Source organism: Macrotis lagotis, chromosome 5 (assembly GCF_037893015.1).
Source record: "Macrotis lagotis isolate mMagLag1 chromosome 5, bilby.v1.9.chrom.fasta, whole genome shotgun sequence".
In the NCBI taxonomy this organism is placed as follows: Eukaryota; Metazoa; Chordata; class Mammalia; order Peramelemorphia; family Peramelidae; genus Macrotis; species Macrotis lagotis.
The window spans coordinates 231,752,161-231,770,592 of NC_133662.1; the positions used below are offsets into that span (position 1 = coordinate 231,752,161).

At 40.2% G+C, this 18,432-nt stretch overlaps 1 protein-coding gene across 5 annotated transcripts in view; it reads right to left on the reverse strand.

The window, feature by feature from the left end:
• Window positions 1–18,432, reverse strand: part of HNF1B (HNF1 homeobox B) — an 81,012-nt gene that overhangs the window by 45,279 nt on the left and 17,301 nt on the right. The window lies entirely within an intron of this gene.

Consider the following 18,432-nt stretch of genomic DNA (forward strand, 5'->3'; position numbering starts at 1 on the left):
GTTGTTTCTCCCAATAGAATAGAAGCTCTCTGAAGACAGGGACTTTTTTGTCTTTGTATCCCTAACATCTAAAATAGAGTTTGAGGTATGGTTGATTAATAAATGCTTTTTGTATTGAAGTGAAACTCAGAGTAAATAGTCCCAACCCCTTAACTGGGAAGTATAAAGACCAAAAAAAAAGGGGGGCTTTAAAGAATTTGGGAGGAGGAGGCATAATATGATGCTTTGGAAGTATCTGTAACTGGTTACCATCCTGGCACAGCTGAATGATGAGGTGGTGGGCAGGGGTGGTCTCCAAGGTACTGGTGAACCCTGCCCTTTTGTTACTTCCACCACTATAGTGTCACTTAGAAGCTTGTAAAGTTTTAAATTGCATTTCTGGAGAAGTTTATAAATATGATCTCAGAGGATCTTCATAACCACCCTTGGAAGTAAGTGCTATCATCTTCATTTTACAGAAGGGGAAACTGAGATAGATTAAGTAACTTGCCCAAGGTAATATAACTAGCAGATATCTAGGGCTAGATTTGAGCCCAGAGTCTCCTGACTTCAAATCCTGTACTCTCGCTACTGTACCTAGCTACTGGTCCTAAAAAAAACCACTTGAAAGATATTTAATACATCCTGTTGGTTTTTAATATCCCAGGATATAGACTATATACCCAGAAATTGAAGGTTTCCTTAGGAAAAAGACCCTTGGCATACAGTGCTGAACTTGAAGTCAAGAGGCACCCTGGGTTCAAATTGTACCTCAGAAACTTGCTAGTTTTTTTGACCCTTAAGTCTCTTAACTTTGCTGAGAGTCAGTTTGTTCCTTTGAAAATGGGCATAATAATGGTACCTTATTTCCTAGGCTTGTTTTAGAAATTCAAAAGAGGTCATGTATATGACGTGCTTAAAGTACTATACAAATGTGAGTTATCACACTATCATTATTGCTATTGTTACTTTTCACATGCCTTCTAAATTTCCTAAAATAACCCATTTAAACATTAATAATGACACACTCATAGCTCACAGAATTTGAGATCTGAAAGGAACCTTGGAACCCATACAGGAAAAGAATCCCCACTACAGTCTATGCGACAAGCCGCCATCCACACTCTGAATCAAGATCTCCTAGCAAGAGGAACCCACTTGCTCCCATAGCAGCCTTTTCCACCTAAGACATCTCTAATTTATAGGAACTGTCCCCTGACATCAAGTCCAAATTTGCTTCTTTTAACTATTACCCATTGCCCTCCCTGAAGTTGGTTTTACTTTCTTCTCCAGGCTATGCCTGCCCACTTCCTTTAACTGATTCATATAGGAAATAGACCTTTAGCCTGACATTATTCTCAGTATGATCTCACTATCAATTTCCTTTTGAGACTGTAGGGTCCAGTTTAGTACAGAGGTCCAGTCTTTGACTAGTGAAGAGTACAGAGGCATTAACACATCTTCATTCCTGTAAGCTTTGTTTCTTTTAATATAGCCCCAGCTCACATTCATTTTGGGGGCTGCCAAATCAGTCTACCAACTCCTCTTGAGTCTGAAGCTCATTAAAAATATACTAGAAATCTTGTTTTTTTCAGATGAACTGCTAGTTAAATGATTCCTCCTCTACTCTGATTTTTTGAACCCCTCTAAGACTTTACATTTACTCATAATGAATTTCATCTTCTAAGATCCAACCCAATGCTCTAGCCTAAAGGCTTTCAAAATGTTGTCCATACTTTGAGGAGTCCCTGATACCTTTCAAAACATTCTTCAGGTTGAATAATGCTAAATAAAAAATACTAATAAAATAATACTAAGAAGTATAGTTGCTTAGGGGCAACTAGGTGGCACAGTGGATAGAGCACTGGTACCAGAGTCAAAAGGACTTGATTTCAAATGTAACCTTAGACACTTAATAATTACCTGTGTGACCTTGGACAAGTCACTTAATCCCACTGCCTTGTCAAAAAAAAATAGAAGCCATTTTTGACTAGTATACGCTCTTCCTTTTTCAAACTGCATATCTGATGAGGCTCTACTTTCTTCATGAACACCAAATAAAACAACAGATTGCAACAGATTGAATACAAAAGCAGACATGAGAATCCAGTTGTATAAGTCAGAGATTAAAAAGATTTTCAAAAATATGTCAAACAATGCCATTCTCACTGATTATGTTTTGGTTTTGTAAATAGTTATTTTTCCTTAAAATGACTGTTAATGTATGATACATTTATTGTTATTAATAAATATTTTAAAATATTAACTGGTTCAATTCTGAAATGGAAAATATCAATAGATTTGACCAATATAAACAAAAATTTCAACAATTTTAAGAATAAGTTTGAAAACAACTGTTAATGCTTCCTGCATTCTGACTCTAATTAACCTCCAGTAGGCTAGCTGTCTCTCCTCACTTTGTATCATCTGTAAATTGGATGAGAACATCACCTACACTTTTATCCAAATTACTGATCAAAATGTTCCTCAAAGAAAGTCCAAGCACAGATTCCTGGGGTATGTCAGCCGAACAAGAGTCATCAAGGCTGAGTTACAGCCCCCATCATTTCTCAAACTCATCCCTGGGATGGATAGGCAGACTCTTGGCTGCCACTCAAAGTCCTGAGTTATAAGGTGTCTAGTTTATATCCATTGTAAATCTGTTTATTGTGACTGGCTCCTCCCAATCTGCTGCTGTTGTAAAGCTCTGATGACCCCCCAATAAAGCCGGAAGACTTCTAACAGCACCTAGTCTCTGCCTAGGGAGGGACGGAGAGAGGGAGGGAGAGACAATGATTGTAGCTGTAAAAATTGTACAATGGTGCATACCCCAAATGGGGATTCAGCTTTCTGATGAGCTGAACCCAGAGATATCTAAGACTCTCAGAATTAATGTTTTTATTATCTTTCTTAATATGATTCAGAATTCTCCTACCCCATTCCACACATGAAAGAATGTATCTCATTTTTAATCCAACTCCCTAACCAAACATAGGTCACCAAAGGTTGTCCAGGCTCCTATCCTCTTGGAAGAGGAGGAAGATTGTTCCTCTAAACTCTGGTGCTCTTCCTCCCCAGCTGCCTCATCTTTATTTTCTATTTGACGATATTAAGTATTTAGGACCACAGATGAAGAGTGGGAAGGCACTTCAGAAACTGATTCACTCACCTCATTTTATGAGTGAGAAAAGTGAGATTCAGAAACCTCAGAACCTGGGAGGAGATTATATTTGAATATACTTATCACAAGGTCTGGTACACAGATTGTCCTTAATAAATATTTCTTCCCTTCCCCTGGATGAGATCCTTCAAGGGAGTAAGCATCATAAGTAGAATTTAGACCCAAGTCAAATCAGGTTTAGTCCAAATTCTTCATTCATTTTGTTCCTATAAACATATGGATGGATGTTTTTCCTTCTTCAAAAATACCACATTGGGGGACCAGCATAGATGAGAGCTCCCTAAGAAAAGGGATGGTTTTCCTGGAGGGTTGATGGGGAATGGGTGTGGATCCCTAACACCAAATACATAACAGGTGCTTTAGTAATGCTTGGTAATTGATTGATTGATTGATTGGAAAAGAGCCTTCCTACAACAACAAACTAGATTATATTTGATTAAGTCATTATTTAGATAATGTAAATAAATGAAATCCACGTAGATATGTCACTCTAAAGGAAATGATATCACTTAGAATAGTAATAAAGTAATTCATAACTCACAAGGGCAAAAAAAGTGATATTGTTCTCAAGGATGCATAGAATCATGGATTGAACAGCAGAAGGAACCTTTTGAAGTCATCTCTAAATGGTTAGATGGAAGGCACCTTCATCATACATATGAGGAAACTAAGGTCCAAATCCCTTATTCTTAAAGATGAACAAAACACAACCCAGAGAGATTCTGTGAAATGGATATACACCAGTAACCCATCAAGGTGATCCAGGTAAGAAGTAAAGCCAGGACCTCACACTCTTGTGAATCCTCACCAGACTCCTTCCACTTCATCACACTAGCTCATGGGCCCCAGACTGCCCCCTCCTCCCTGACTGCACAGATGCTTCCAGAGGCTCCTCAGCCTGGGGAGTGATGAGCTCAGAGGCCAATCTAAAAACTGTTCCAAGGAATCATAAATCTGGCGTGACTCTGTGACCCAAAAGAAGGTTGCCGACTTTCCCTTGGAAAGTAATTAAGAGCCAAAGATCATTTGCTCTGTGTTATTCTCTATCTCTGGGGGAGTTGAGGGGGTGGGTGCTCTGAGAAAGCCAGAGCTAAGGTTTACTCTGTAGGATTAGAAAGCATTAAAATGATTGAGTCCTTTCCTTGTTAACTTCTGACCCCCCAAGGGCTGGCCTAATAAAAAAGATTGCTTCTAAGGAAATTTCTTCCTGTCAGATCCTAGGGCCATACCCCAGAAGTGGAATATCCACTAAGAGTTAAGAAAGACATCAGTAGTTAAGAGTTGTGGAGGTTGAAATCTGCTCTGAAGGCTTCATCTATCAATTCAACAATTGGCTTCAAGAAGCATTTCTTCAGAGCTTGTTATATGCCAGCCCTCAAGTTCCCAGTAGACCAATTTCCTAACATTCATTTATTGTTCTTTCTTTCCTATAATCAGTTTGACTCTTCTTTGTCTGTCCCCTCCCTCATCTTCTCAGTTCTTCCCCTTTATGAAAAAAAAAAAACACATTGGAGGACCAGCATAGAGGAGAACAAAGGCCTGGCCTTGGAAACAGAGTGCCCTACCTAACTGGCAGGTTGGAAGGTTAATTACCAGCAGGTTTTGTAAAAGGAAGGTGTTCCTAGGTTTTTTGTTTTTTTTTTAATGAAAAGACAAAAATGTCTTTTTGAGGACTGGGAAGTTCAGGGTCAGCTCTGACTCCTAGCTTGTGAACCTGACCTTACATCATTCTCAGGGTCATGGGGAACTTCTCCACCCCACCCCACCCAATGTATATTTCCTGATAGGCCATACCTTGGCAGCAGGTAGAGTGAACTGTATTTGGGAGCCTCTTGTCAATATTGTCTAGTAAAAATCTTGTTTTGAAATGTTCCTAATTTGATAAAAATGAGGAGCACAGATGGAGGGGGACATTTAGCTTATGTTTATGGAACACTTCTTGGTTAGCCAAATTTTCACATCAATCATCTCTCACTGGATTTTTCCAGTAGCTCTAGGAAGGAGGTAGCCAGAATATTTGGTCCTTACAACAATCTGGAAATGTAGATATTATCACTATCATCCTCTTATAATTGAAGAAATTGAGGGAGGCAGAGATTAAATGACATACTCAAGGCCCCACAACTATGTCTATGATAGGATTTGAACTCAGATCTATCTTGACTCAAGGTGTCTTGTTCTATTCATTATGACATCAGCTGTCTCCTTACTTTTTTTTTTAAATCAGATCAGGGATCTGTCTAGGTATGCCCCCAGGAAGGAAATGATTTGCACTTGCATTGCAATTTAAATCTTAAAAAAGTTGCTGGGGGGAGTGGGGCACTGAAAATTGAAATGGAGTAAGGTCATACAGTCAGAGGCAGGAGGACAGCTCTCTATTTATTATTCCATACTCCTTCTTTTCCCCATAATACAGATGAGAAAACTGAAGCTCAGAAGAATTGAATAACTTTTTTCCTCTCTCCTTCCAAATGTCCCTTCACTCCCCCAAGGACAAAGCTAGTAAACAGTAGAATAGTGTCAGAATATCAGGTGTTTTGTTTTTTTAACTACACCTTGTTACCTTTAAGTCAAAAATACTTATATACCTAAGCTTAAGATGGAAACATGAAAGGCCACAGAAGAACCCAGATCTTCCATTTGTACTGTAGCATGATTATATATAAAAATTTCAAAAACTAAAAAGAACAAGATTGAATAATGATGGAAAAAATCCAAAGAGAAAGATCCCTAAGTGTCTTCATCCCATCCAGGGTGACACCAAAAAAACCATCGAGAAGTCCCACCAGGAGGGAGGAGGGCATCAAATTAAAACAGGATGGCTCTGAAACAAATGTGCTGAATTCAATATATACTTAAAAAAAAAAAGAAACCTAACCTGTACATAACAAGATCCATATTTTACATAGGTACAATCCTCTCCTACTGGTCTTCTTTGTCTATGGAAATGTTCATGTTTGTTGGGTTTATCACATATGGGCAAAAAATGAAAAAATTAAAAAAAAAGAAATAATATATGTTGATAATAACAATGATGATTGGGCAAAGGAAGAAATATGCATTTATTAAAGGTCAATATATAACAAACAATGTGCTAACATTATTTCATTTGATCGTCACAACTATGAAAAGTAGCTATTCTAATTCCCATTTTACTCTTTAAGAAACAGAGGCATAGGGGCAGCTAGGTGGCTTAGTGAATAGAGCACCAGCCCTGGAGTCAGGAGTACCTGAGTTCAAATTCAGCCTCAGATACTTAATAATTACCTAGCTATGTGATCTTAGACAAGTCACTTAACCGTATTGCCTTACCAAAAAACAAAGTTTTAAAAAGAAACAAAAGCAGACTAAGCTTACATGACTTGCCCAAGATCATACATCTGACTTATAAGTGTCTAAGGCTAAATATGTGAAATCGTCCCAACTCCAGACCTAATGTTCTAGCCATTGCATTCTCAGCTGTCTAGGCAAAGAACTGGGGGATAAGAAAAAGGGACTCCCATACTACTATTAAACAGCTCTCCACGGATGTTCTAGTTATTCATGGGATTTGGGACTAGAAGCAGTCATTAATACCTTCTTGGTTGTTGGGGGATTTTTTTCAGAAAAAGAAAAATGAGGCCCACAAAGGGGAAGTGACTTACCCATATTCACATAGGCTGCAAGAAGTAAAGTTGGGAATTCAAACCAAGACCTCTGACTCTCTATCATTACCTCTATTTTTGTTGTTCAGCCATGTCTGATTCTTCATGACCCCATTTGAGGTTTTCTTGGCACAGAAACTGGAGTGGTTTGCCATTTCCTTCTCCAGCTCATTTGACAGATGAGGAAACTGAGGCAAGCAGGGTTAACAGACTTATTCAAGGCCCTACAACTAGTATGTGTCTGAGATCAGATGAATCTCCCTGACTCCAGAACAAGTACTTTATCCATTGTATCACCTAGCTGCCCTTTACTACAACAAAAAAATATGCTGGAGTTTAAAGTCAGAGGATCAAGCAACTTCTTGGTGACCCAGTGGATAGAGTGCCATTCGTGAGTTTAAATCCAGACTCAGACATATTAGTGTTGGGATGACAGGCAAATTCTGTTTGTGTCAGTTTTTCTCATGGATAGAATGAGATGGAGGGGGGAAAAAATGGCATCTTTGCCAAGAAAATCTCAAATGGGATCACAAAGAGTGAGATAGAATTGAACAAGAGTTAAATGGCTGGCCCTGGTGGGAATCTCACCCCATTTATTCACTTCCTCTGGGACACTGGGCAAATGATTTCATCTCTGAACCTTAGTTTCTTTACTTCCAAAAGAAATGGTTTGACTAAACTCAAAAGTTGTTTCAAGCTCTAAGTGATCCTATGCCTACTGGTATTTGTTGATATGTTGATATGCTTGATTTTTGTTGCTCCTATTTTGACCCTAAGGGCCCCATGAGGTAACATATATATACTTCAGCAAATCATAAAGAACTATAAAAATGTTAAACATTATCATTATTTTTTCATGTACGCCTGTATTGTTTCAACCAGGAACTCCCCACCCACCCACCCAAAGCATGAGACTCAAATGTCCATCCACCACATTCATCTAGGTTTCCATTCAAAGCCTGGCTTATCCAACCAGGAGCCTTCATCAAGGAGATAGAAAGGGTCCTTCTCTTAGGAATTTCCCTCCTTTGTGCACTGGGTTTCCACAAGAACCTCCTTCCTCTCCAATGCTGGTAACATTTGTTCTCACAGTCCTCAAATCTTTGAAGGGAGATAGGCATATTCAGGAGGCTGGCCTGTTACAATAGACTTCCATATCTCTCTCCCTGCTTTTCTTTGTGAGCAAATGAAGCCCTCCTGGTCTGTTGGGCTGGGTTTCTTTGTATGCAGACCCCAGAATCTGACTGGTTGACTATCAGAAGGTGGGGGTACAGAAGACAGTTCAGAGAGTTAGCTTGGTTAATCTTATTAATATCCTGATTCAATTCCTCTCCCAAAGGATGGCCTATGGGGTGGTGCCATAAGATAATGTGACCTTCAAATCCAACAGATAATGGGATTGCCAGACAAAGTCCTAAGGCAGAGGAGTGTGGAGACAAGGCCTTTACAGTAAACTCATTCTGTCTAAACAAAGTGTTCACCTCCAAGTGAAGCTGAGTTTTTAAAAGAAGAGCTCAAATTTACTCCTTTTTCTTTTCTTTTTTGGGACGACTGCTATTATTTACTGGGGATAGGGGGAACGCTTTGCTGCTAAGATGAATATTTTTATGACTGCCCTCATAAACTGTTCCCCATTGTCTCCTGCCCAGGGAAAGGAGGAGCTCCCAGGGGTGAGCAAAGGGTCCTTGGGTCCCGTCTGGGGGCCCCATTAAGTTGTTAAAGTGTTTAGTACCCACAAGCATTCAGATTGCAAGGGCAGTTCAAATCCTAGCCAGGTTAGAGATGGGAGTGGTGAAAGAAAGCTTTCATTGGTTAGCCCCCCTTCCAACTCAAGGGACAAGTCTGTCTTAGCAGCAAGAATTGGGGAAAAAGCAGTAAAGTGGCCAGACAGGCCAGACACACACACACACACACACACACACACACACACACACACACACACACACACACAAACACACACACGGACCCACCCTGTCCTCTACTGCAGCCATCCTTCTCAAGTGTCTCAGAAAAGAGGTCTAGGAATGTGTGATCCAAAAGGAACTGGGGAAGGAAATGTCTTCACAGCCGATTTCTGTATAATGACTGAGATAGCATCTTTCCCTTTTGCTCATTTTGGGAATATCCACTATTAGGAAGGCCAGAGCTTCTCTGGGTTAGAGATTGGCTTCCTTTTCCTGAAAGACAAAATCTGGCTGCTATTAGGAGAAGATGAGTTGTGATACCATCCTAAGGATTCTGGGGGAAAAAACACAGGTACATAAGGACCAACTATAGAGTACTTGAAAGGACCTCAGAGGCTTTCTAGTTCATCCACTTCATTTTACAGATGAGGAAACTGAGGAAATAATGTGACTTGCCCATGGTCATATAGCTAACTTGTGGAAGATCTGGAATTCAAACCCAGGTCCTTTGAACCTAAGTTAGGTGCCCTATCCACTATACCAACTGTTCTCAAAGTGGTCTGTCATTCCTGAGAGTCCTTGGGATCCCTTCAGGAGGTCTGCAAAGTCAAAACTATTTTTATAGTAATACTAAGTCATTTTAATTTCTAATACAGTAAATATATCATTAGATATTACCCAATAAACAAAGTTCTTAGGAGAGAGAGTGTTCCATATTTTTTAAAAGTGTAAAGGGAACCTAGAACAAAATGTTAAAAACTGTTGTCTTGTTGCCCCAGCTATCTCTAGTCTGATAGGCAGTAATACAAAATCTAATGGGAGGAAACATGGATATAAGGAGAAAAATGTGGTAGGAGAGCTATTTGTTTTGTGCTAGTCTCATGTTCCACATTCTGTTAGACAGAAAAATAAATTGAGACCCAAAATGGCAGAAAATTCTAGAACATCTTGCTTTTCTTTTAAATAGTGAAGTTCTTTAAGACTCCAGATTCTAACTCAGATCCTGAACCAATAACATCAATTCTCTGTGCCTCAGTTTTGTAATCTGTAAAATAAAGAGTTGGATTCAATAGATTCTAAGGCTTTCTGTCTCTAAATCTATGGTCCTTCAAAGCAGGGAAATTAACCCCTGCCAGCAGTTGATAGCAGAGATGTCAAACATTCAGCCTAGTGCTCCTAAAGTCAAATTAAAATGGAATTGGGAAATATTTAATAAAATAAATTAAAAATACAATAAAATAGAAATCATTACATTTAAAAACTAAGTCATTAAACATCCTTAGGTACATCTTGATGGCCCCTATTTCTATCTGAGTTGGAAACAATGAAACCGATTAGGGAGAGTAAAGATGAATAAGGGCTGACTTTTAGGAATTAATTTAAGATTTGAAAACTGCTTGACACTTAATCCACATATGATACTTGTCACAACCCTGAAAGGTAGGTACTGCAAGTATCATCATCCTTATTTTAGAGATGAGGAAAATGAGGCACAGAGAAGAATTGTAGAGGATTATGTAACTAGCAACTATCAGAGGCAGGACTTGAAGCTAGGTCTCTCTTGATTCCATCCAGAATGCTTGCCATTACTCCATCTCTTTTCAGGGGGCCATCTAGATAAGCTACTTGCTCTCAAGGATAAAGGGTATGACAAACAAATCCACTAGTAAATCTCATGAAAACTGAAATCCTGGCTCCTGCCAAGGCTAGCCTTACTCCCATCCCATGCCAACTTCCTCCTTCTCCTGCTCCTTCAGAGCAATCAATACAAGCACCAGCCTCCAACCAGTCCCATCAATTCCCTCCACCTTCCCCTCTGACCTCTCTGGAGCCTTTTTCTAGATTCAGCTCTGGAATCAAGGCAGAGGCCATCACTCCAATTCAGCTCAAAAGGAGGTTCAGAATGGCCTGTCACTGGGGTCTATAACCAGGGACAGCTCCTGCTGGCTGGAGCTGGGGTGGGGTGGGGGGGACAAAGGCCATCCAGGCTGAAGATAAATGAACCCCTCGACACCGCTACAGTAACTGAGGTCCCCTAATAGAGGAAAACAAAGGGTTGCCCCTGTGACACTTGCTGGAAAAGATGAAGACACATCAAAGGAAGCCAGACTCGTTCAAAGCCCCAACTTAATTGTCAATTAAGCATGCATAAGGGAGAAAATGCCATGACAACGTGGGCCGCATGCTGGTGTATTGCATGCTGGTGTATTATTGTCGAGCCAGGGGAGAACATTGAAAACAGCTGATTTTGCTGACAATGTGTTTGTAGGGTACCTTGTAAGCAATCAGCACATGACAGAAGCAAAGCTCGCCTCCTCCTCCCCCCCCACTGATGCTATTGTAGTGGACATTCCAGGGCTAGGGTCAGCCGCTGGTCATCATGGACTTGCAGAAGGTGGATGGATGGATGGTAGATGGATGCACAACTCAAAGTGGACCATCTCATTGGCAAGAAAAGGACTGTGCTGAGGGGTGGAAAAGAGATTCAGCCTTCCAGGAAACTTCACTTCATGATTATAAAATGTCTTAGGACTTTGTATCATCTTGGATCTCAATCCGTTTCTCCTTCTGATCCTCCTCAAAGAGATAGTTCCTCCATCATACATAGTAACGACAACAACATGGTATGGTGATCAGCTATGGTAGACTTGACTCTTCTCAACAAGAGAGTGAACTAACACAATTTTAACAAGACTTTTGATGGAAAATACCATCGATATCCAGAGAAAGAAAAATGGAGCCTGAACGCAAAGCAAAGCAGATTATTTTCACTATTTAAAAATGTGTTTTAGTTTTTTCATTCTTGCTGTTTTTCCTTTTGTTCTGATTTGTCATTCACAATATGACGAATACGGAGATATGTTTGACATGATTTTAAATCTTAACCCATATCAAATCGCTTCCTGTCTTGGGGAGATGGGAGGAAGGGGAGGGAGGGAAGGAAGAGAGAAAAATTTAGAACTCAAAATCTTACAAAAATGATGTTGAAAACTCTCTTTACATGTAATTGAAAAATAAAATAGGATTAAAGTTAAAAAAATAAAGATAATTATCCTACTACGCTCTCCTCCCTGAAGCCATGCCTCTCCTCCATGTGTATGCCCACTCAATTTTATAGTAATGCCTATCCTGCCTTAAAGATAGGCATTAATAAGGCCACATGACAGGATGGCAGTTCTCAAAAGACTTTTCCTTGCAAAGGTGAAGGACTATGGATGTGGAACATTTCAAATCATGTCACATCTTCTTAATATATTATTTTTGCTGAACCACTTTTTTCCTAACTTTATTCTTTGCTATGAGGGACAGAGAAGAGAAGGAATACATCAGTGAAGTAAAAAAACTAAAAAGATCAAAAATTTCTTTTTAGACTTGTGATGGAAAATACAATCCATATCTAGAGAAGGATCTGTGGAGCTTAAATGCAGACCAAATTTTACCATATTATAAAGTCCTCTTAGATATTATGGTTTTTTCCTCTCTAATTGTTTTTACTGTTTGGATTTGATTCTTCTTTCACATTATGATTAATATGGATCTAGTTTAACATGGTTACACATGTAGAGCCTGTATTGGATTACTATATTATACCACACAAAGCCCTGCAAAAAAAAACCTGATTGTTGAAAAACTACCATTGCATGTAGTTGGGAAAATAAATAAATACAGTATTATTTCCTGATGTTTTCCTGATAATTTCCTAAATTCTTTTTTAAAGAGCAGGACTCTACTGACAATTTTGCAATGTCTTGTCTTGGGGCAGCTAGGTGTTGCAGTGGATGGAGCTCTGGCTCTGGAGTCAGGAGGACCTGAGTTCAAATATGACCTCAGACACTTAATAATTTCCAAGCTGTGTGATCCTCCAGCAAGTCATTTAACCACATTGCCTTAAATAAATTTAAAAAAAATTCAAAAAACAATGCCTTGTCTTACATTTCCCATTGATTTTTAATTTAGACTCCAAATATTATCAATGGCTTTCTTTCATAGTTCTGCCTGCAATGAAACAAAATGGGCATATCATGTAGGATCTGAAGATAATGTACTGTTGAGTTTCTGGGTTTTTTTTTTCTCTCCTGTCTCTGTACTTGCTCTATTGAGGTATAATAGAAAAAAGTCTAGTTAGGAGAAAGAATATGAGTTCAAATCCCATCTCTGCTGCTTATTACTTGAGTGACCTTGGTCCAAGTCACTTTTCCCTTTCCCTCAGTTTCTTGTTTTAAAATGAGAAGACCACACTAAATGGCCATTGAGATCCCTTCATGTCAAAATGGATAATCTTCATGAGACTGGTTAAATCACTTCATCTCATTCCAGGAGAAGGCAAGTCCCTTGAGAGCAAAGTGTACTTCCTATTTTTCCTTTGTGTCCCTGAACATCTCATACCTGAAATGTCTATATCAGTGATCAATTATTGTTTGTAGAATCGAAGTATAAGTCACCTTTTCAGACCTCAGCATTCTCATCTGTAAAATGTGAAGGTTTCAGTAGATGACTTCTAAGGTCCCTTTCTAAATTCTGTGTTCCCTCCATTTTCATTCAGAGATCTCATGATGCCATAGGACCTTTGAAGAGGAAGGAGTGAGTAAGGAAGGAGAAAGCCGGAAAGTGGCCAAACTTGGCCGAAGCAATTGGCATGACCGAGGAAAGAACGACAACAAAACAATTAAAACTGAAATTATTCTGGCTAAGCTTGGCCCCAGAGAAGAGATAAGAGAAGGCCCCTCCCTCCCTTCCTTGTAGAGAGGGGGGAGACTATGGGTGTGGAGCACTATAGATCCTGTCAAGACTTTCTTAATGTGCTTGTTTTGCTGAACGATTTTTTCATTTTTTATTCTTTATAATGTGAGACAGAAGAAGTAATTTCTACTGAGAAATACAGGTGATGTTAAAAAAATAGGGTGTGGCTGTTCACTAACTAACTAATCCAGAGATTTCCCAGAGAAACCAAAAGGATCAAAAATACACACACACACACAAGAACACATGAGAAAAACCTTTCCAACTTCCAGGCAGCTCATGGGTAACTAAGTGGCATATGGATAGAGCACCATGCCTAGAATCAGAAAGACTTGAGTTCAAATCTCCCTCAGACATAAACCAGCTATGTGACCTTGGGTAAATCACTAAACCCATTTACCTCAGTTTCTTCATCTGGAAAACAAGCTGGAAAAGGAAATGGCAAACAATTCCCTTGTCTTTGCCAAGTAAACCTCAACTAGGAGTCATGAAGAGTCAGATATGCCTCAAAAAATAATCAAAATGGGGCAGTTTTGGAAATGGACACTAATATACTTTATGTTTCCAAAACCAAAGTCTAGAAGTCACCATTTAATTCTCAGGATTCATTAGATCAGCATTCAAACTCTATAACCTCTTTGGGTTTCAGTTTTGCTCAATGAAAGGACTAGATGGCATCTGATTATATATCACATCCTCATAACACAGATGGGTAAACAGAAAAGGAATATTGAGTTGACCTATTTTTTGGTTCTCTGCCTTCAAGTGTCAACTCAGGTAGCCTCCTTCTTTTGAGAGGCCATTCCTTTACTTTTTCTCAATTGTTATTTTGCATTTGCTTTGTATTTTCTTATCCTGTACAAGGTGGTTTCCATCAGTAGAAGATAAGCACCAAGGGGACAAGAACTGCCCTCCCATTCCCATTAACTGGCACCTTAGATGCTCAATAAATTCTTGTCTAATCAACCTGAATTGAATTTGTGCTTTGTTGTTAGTCATTTTCATGACCCCCACTAGGGGTTTGTTTTCCTGATAAAGATACTGGAGTGGTTGGCCGTTTCCTTCTCCAGCTCATTTTGCAGATGAGGAAACTGAGGTAAACAGGGTTAGGTGACTTGCTCAAGGTCACAGAGGGAGTAAATGTCTTAGGCCAGGTTTGAACTCAGAAGATGAGTCTTTGGCAACCTTATCTACCTAGCTCCACCTTGGTCAATGCTAAGCTTCTACAATTGGAAATACCATTTTTCTCTGATTATAGGATCAGGTAAATTTGGCCTACCTCGATCTACGTCTTTCCAAGAATAATTTTATCACAAACAACAAGAAGCTTGAGTGTGGGCCTACAATGGATACTCCATCTGGATCGCTACTAGATCAGTGGGTCTCCCATATGAAGTTCCAATGATTTGGGAACAGAACCCAAGTTTGGTTAGGACACATTCCCATTCTTGATCCTATCTCTTCAGTTAAATTAACTAAAGATCAAAGGTGATAGATAATAGGAAAGTGCTTGGCCCTGTATCTGACCCATAATAAATGTCATATCATCATCATCATCATCATCATCATTAGCCTATTGGAAAGAAACTAAAACTGGAAGTCAAAAGGCCTAACTTTGCTCCCCATAGCTAAGTGATGTCTAGTAAATCACTTTATCTCATTATGACTCATTTTCTCCAATGAGGAAGCAGATCTACAGTTTTTAAGGTCAAATTTTTCCTTCCTTGAGGTAGTAATAGTCTCCTTTTTCCATTCCCAAATTACCTGTGACTCTGTCAAATTTACTCATCCAGATATGTGGGTTTTTCCCTTTCCAAAAGAATGGAAAAGCCTTGAGGGCAGTCAGTCAGAGACTTTTATTTATGTCTCTGTCACCCCCAGAATTTTAGCATGGTGCCTTATACATATATATTAAGCATTTAATAAAAACTTCTTGAATTAATACTTCAGGATCCTAGATCTTAAACTAGAAGGAATTGTATTGTTCAAAGGGGAAGCCCTTTCCATTTTACAAATGAGGGAAACTCAGTCTCAGGAAAATTATGAGACTTGACCAAGATAAATCAGGGGCAGAATTAGCACTATGGTAACAGGATTAAAGTCAGGGTGTCTCTAATCCAACTCCCTCATTTTACAGATGAGGAAACTGAGGCCCAGGGAAGTTGTGATTTGACCAAGGGTAGTAAATGTCAGAAAAGGGATTTGAAACCAGATTCTCTGACTCTGGAGCCAAATGACTTGAATGGAAGAGTCTTTAGAAGGCTAACTTTTGGGGGTTCCTTGGAGCCCAGATTCCCAGCCCTGGGAAGGGCCTGTAGGTTCTAGGTTTGTGATCATCCTCGCCCCGGTGCTGCTGCTTCTCAGTCCCTGGCCTACTCGCCACCCCCCAGACTGGACCAGCAGCCCCTCCAAAGTGGGGCACAGAGAGTTGGCCCCCAGGAGGGAAGGGAGGGTCTAAGCTAGTGACCCCGCAGCGACCTCTACAAGGACCTCAACTTGTCAGAAAGCTGCTGGGCTTTTGTTTGCAGCTCAGGCTCCCTGACTTTGGTGTGGAGATCACAGGTAAGGCCACAATACACATTGTATTCCCTAGAATGCCCCTTGGCCCCACCACTCCCCCAGCCCTCCTTCCCAGCTTCCCCATTCACTCCTTTGGCTTTCTCCAAACTCAGCTCAGCCCCAACCACTCCCAGTTTGCTGCTGTCCCTGGAAAAGCTTTGTCTTTCCCCAGAGGAGCTGAGTTACCCTGCAAGTCACCCCAGCCAGATCCCAGGGGCTCCCCGACCTCTCAGCAAGCCTCCACCTCTCTCTAGCAAGCAGCCAGAAGACCAAGGAGAAGATCAGACGTTGACAGAGCACTTTGAAACGCCCCCATCACTAAGAACACATTCTCATTCAAGCCTTGAATCAAACAACTTTGGTATCAGGGATTTTGTTTACCCATTGTGTAGAAGCAGAGCAAAGTTGAATGACTTATCCAGGGTCACATTGATAACAGGTTTGAGCCCCCTCATTGCTGCCTCTGAGTTTCCCTGCCTCCCTAAAGTTGAATGATATAGCCAGGGTCACACAGTTAACTGAGATTTGAGCCCCCCTCATTGCTACCTCTGAGTTTCCCTGCCTCCCCAAAGTTGAATGATATAGCCAGGGTCACACAGTTAACTGAGATTTGAGCCCCCCTCATTGCTACCTCTGAGTTTCCCTACCTCCCCAAAGTTGAATGATGTAGCCAGGGTCACATAGATAGCAGAGGTTTGAGCCCCCTTATTGATGCCTCTGAATTTCCCACCTTCTTGCAGGCCCTGTCCCACCCTCCTAGCTGCGAGTGCTTTCTTTCCAATGCTTCTGTATATAAATCATTATTTACTTGGTGCTTCCCATGGAGGATATAAACTCCTAGAGGGGAGGGGGCTGATTTTGCCTTTCTTTGAATCTTCTGAGAAAGCCCATATAAATTATTTTTTGACTGACCAGTTGAGTAACTTCATAGACCACATTAATTCCTTAACTCCCAGCTTTCCATTGGAAAGTTCCAAGGGTAGGAGGACTCAAGAAGCCTAAAGGTAGAGCTTTAGAACTCCATAAAGGCAAAAACTCACTTTTCTCTTTTTCATCTTCACTATTATCCAGCACATTGCCTGGTACCTAAAGGACAGTAATTGTTGGGTGATTGAGTGATAGGCTGTTGTTTGTTGTCTAATGGAAGGGAGTGAATCTCTCTCAGCTTGGGAGAGAACAGCTGTGGCCACAGCTGCCGAATAGTTTCCCTGGTATTCTGGCCTCCTGGGTCATTAGCCCAATGTGCTTGAGTAAGGTCATGCTGACGCCACTGGTGCCATAGAGTCATCTTGATACTTGGGTTGGCCCTGGAGAGTTAGTTCCTTTCTTGTCCAGTCCAATTCTAATTTCCATCAAAGATCTAGCATTGTATCTCAGCCATCATTTTACATATGAGGAAACTGAGGCATAAGATGATTTTTCAAATGAAGTTACCTAAGATCACACTGGTAGCCTAGATTCAGATATGGGTCCTTTGATGTCAAAGTCACCAAACTGTGTTGCATCAGGGTGACCCAGAAGAAGATCAAGGAGCAAAGATTTCATTTTAGCTAGTCTAATAAAAAAGAATGCTTGGCATTCACCCAATCGGCATGCTGGCTGGAGAGTAGATGCTGTGCTACACCTCTGATCATGGTGACCCCACTGGGAACAATAACTGCCTATCCTGAAGAAATCCTATAAATATCCATAAGCCATCTTCATCAAAAATGCTTTTGAACTTCTCCCAACCCAGTGTCTGAAAATGAGGCAGTCTATCAAGTTGAAAAGATTCCCACTACAAGCTAAGGCGTAGATGGTGCCTAAGACCAGCTTAGTTAAAGTCAAAAAGGCTCATCACCAGTTGTTTCACAGTATGATAGGCCACTAAGGGCCAAGTCCATAGAATGCTAGGCTTCAAGTTGGCAATATCTGAATTCAAATCTAGCCTCAGACACTAGTTATGTGATCTTAGGCAAATCATTTTAAAAAAATGCTTTTGAACTCCTCACTGCACATCACGCATCTTAACATTTATGAACTTTGTTAAGGTTTATACATATCACCTCATCTGGATCTCATGATGCTTTGTGAGTTTGATATGATACAGAAATGTATAATTATTCCCAATTTACAGATAAGAAGACTCAGAATCAGAGGGATTAAGTGATATACCCATGGTCAAACATCTAATACCTGTTAGTGGTAGGCTTCAGACCTAGGACTTCCTGATTTCAGGTCCCAACTCTATCTACAATACTTTCTTGGACTATGTTATCTATCTTGCATTTTTCAAAAGGAAAAAAAAATCAGGAGCCCAGTTGAATTGTCCCTGATGAATGTGACCATTATCACCATAGTGCCCCCAGGGGATGAGCAGTATGATCTTGGGCAAGCTCATTTGAAATCTCCTTGTGCCTTAGTTTCCTCCTCTGTAAAATGAGGG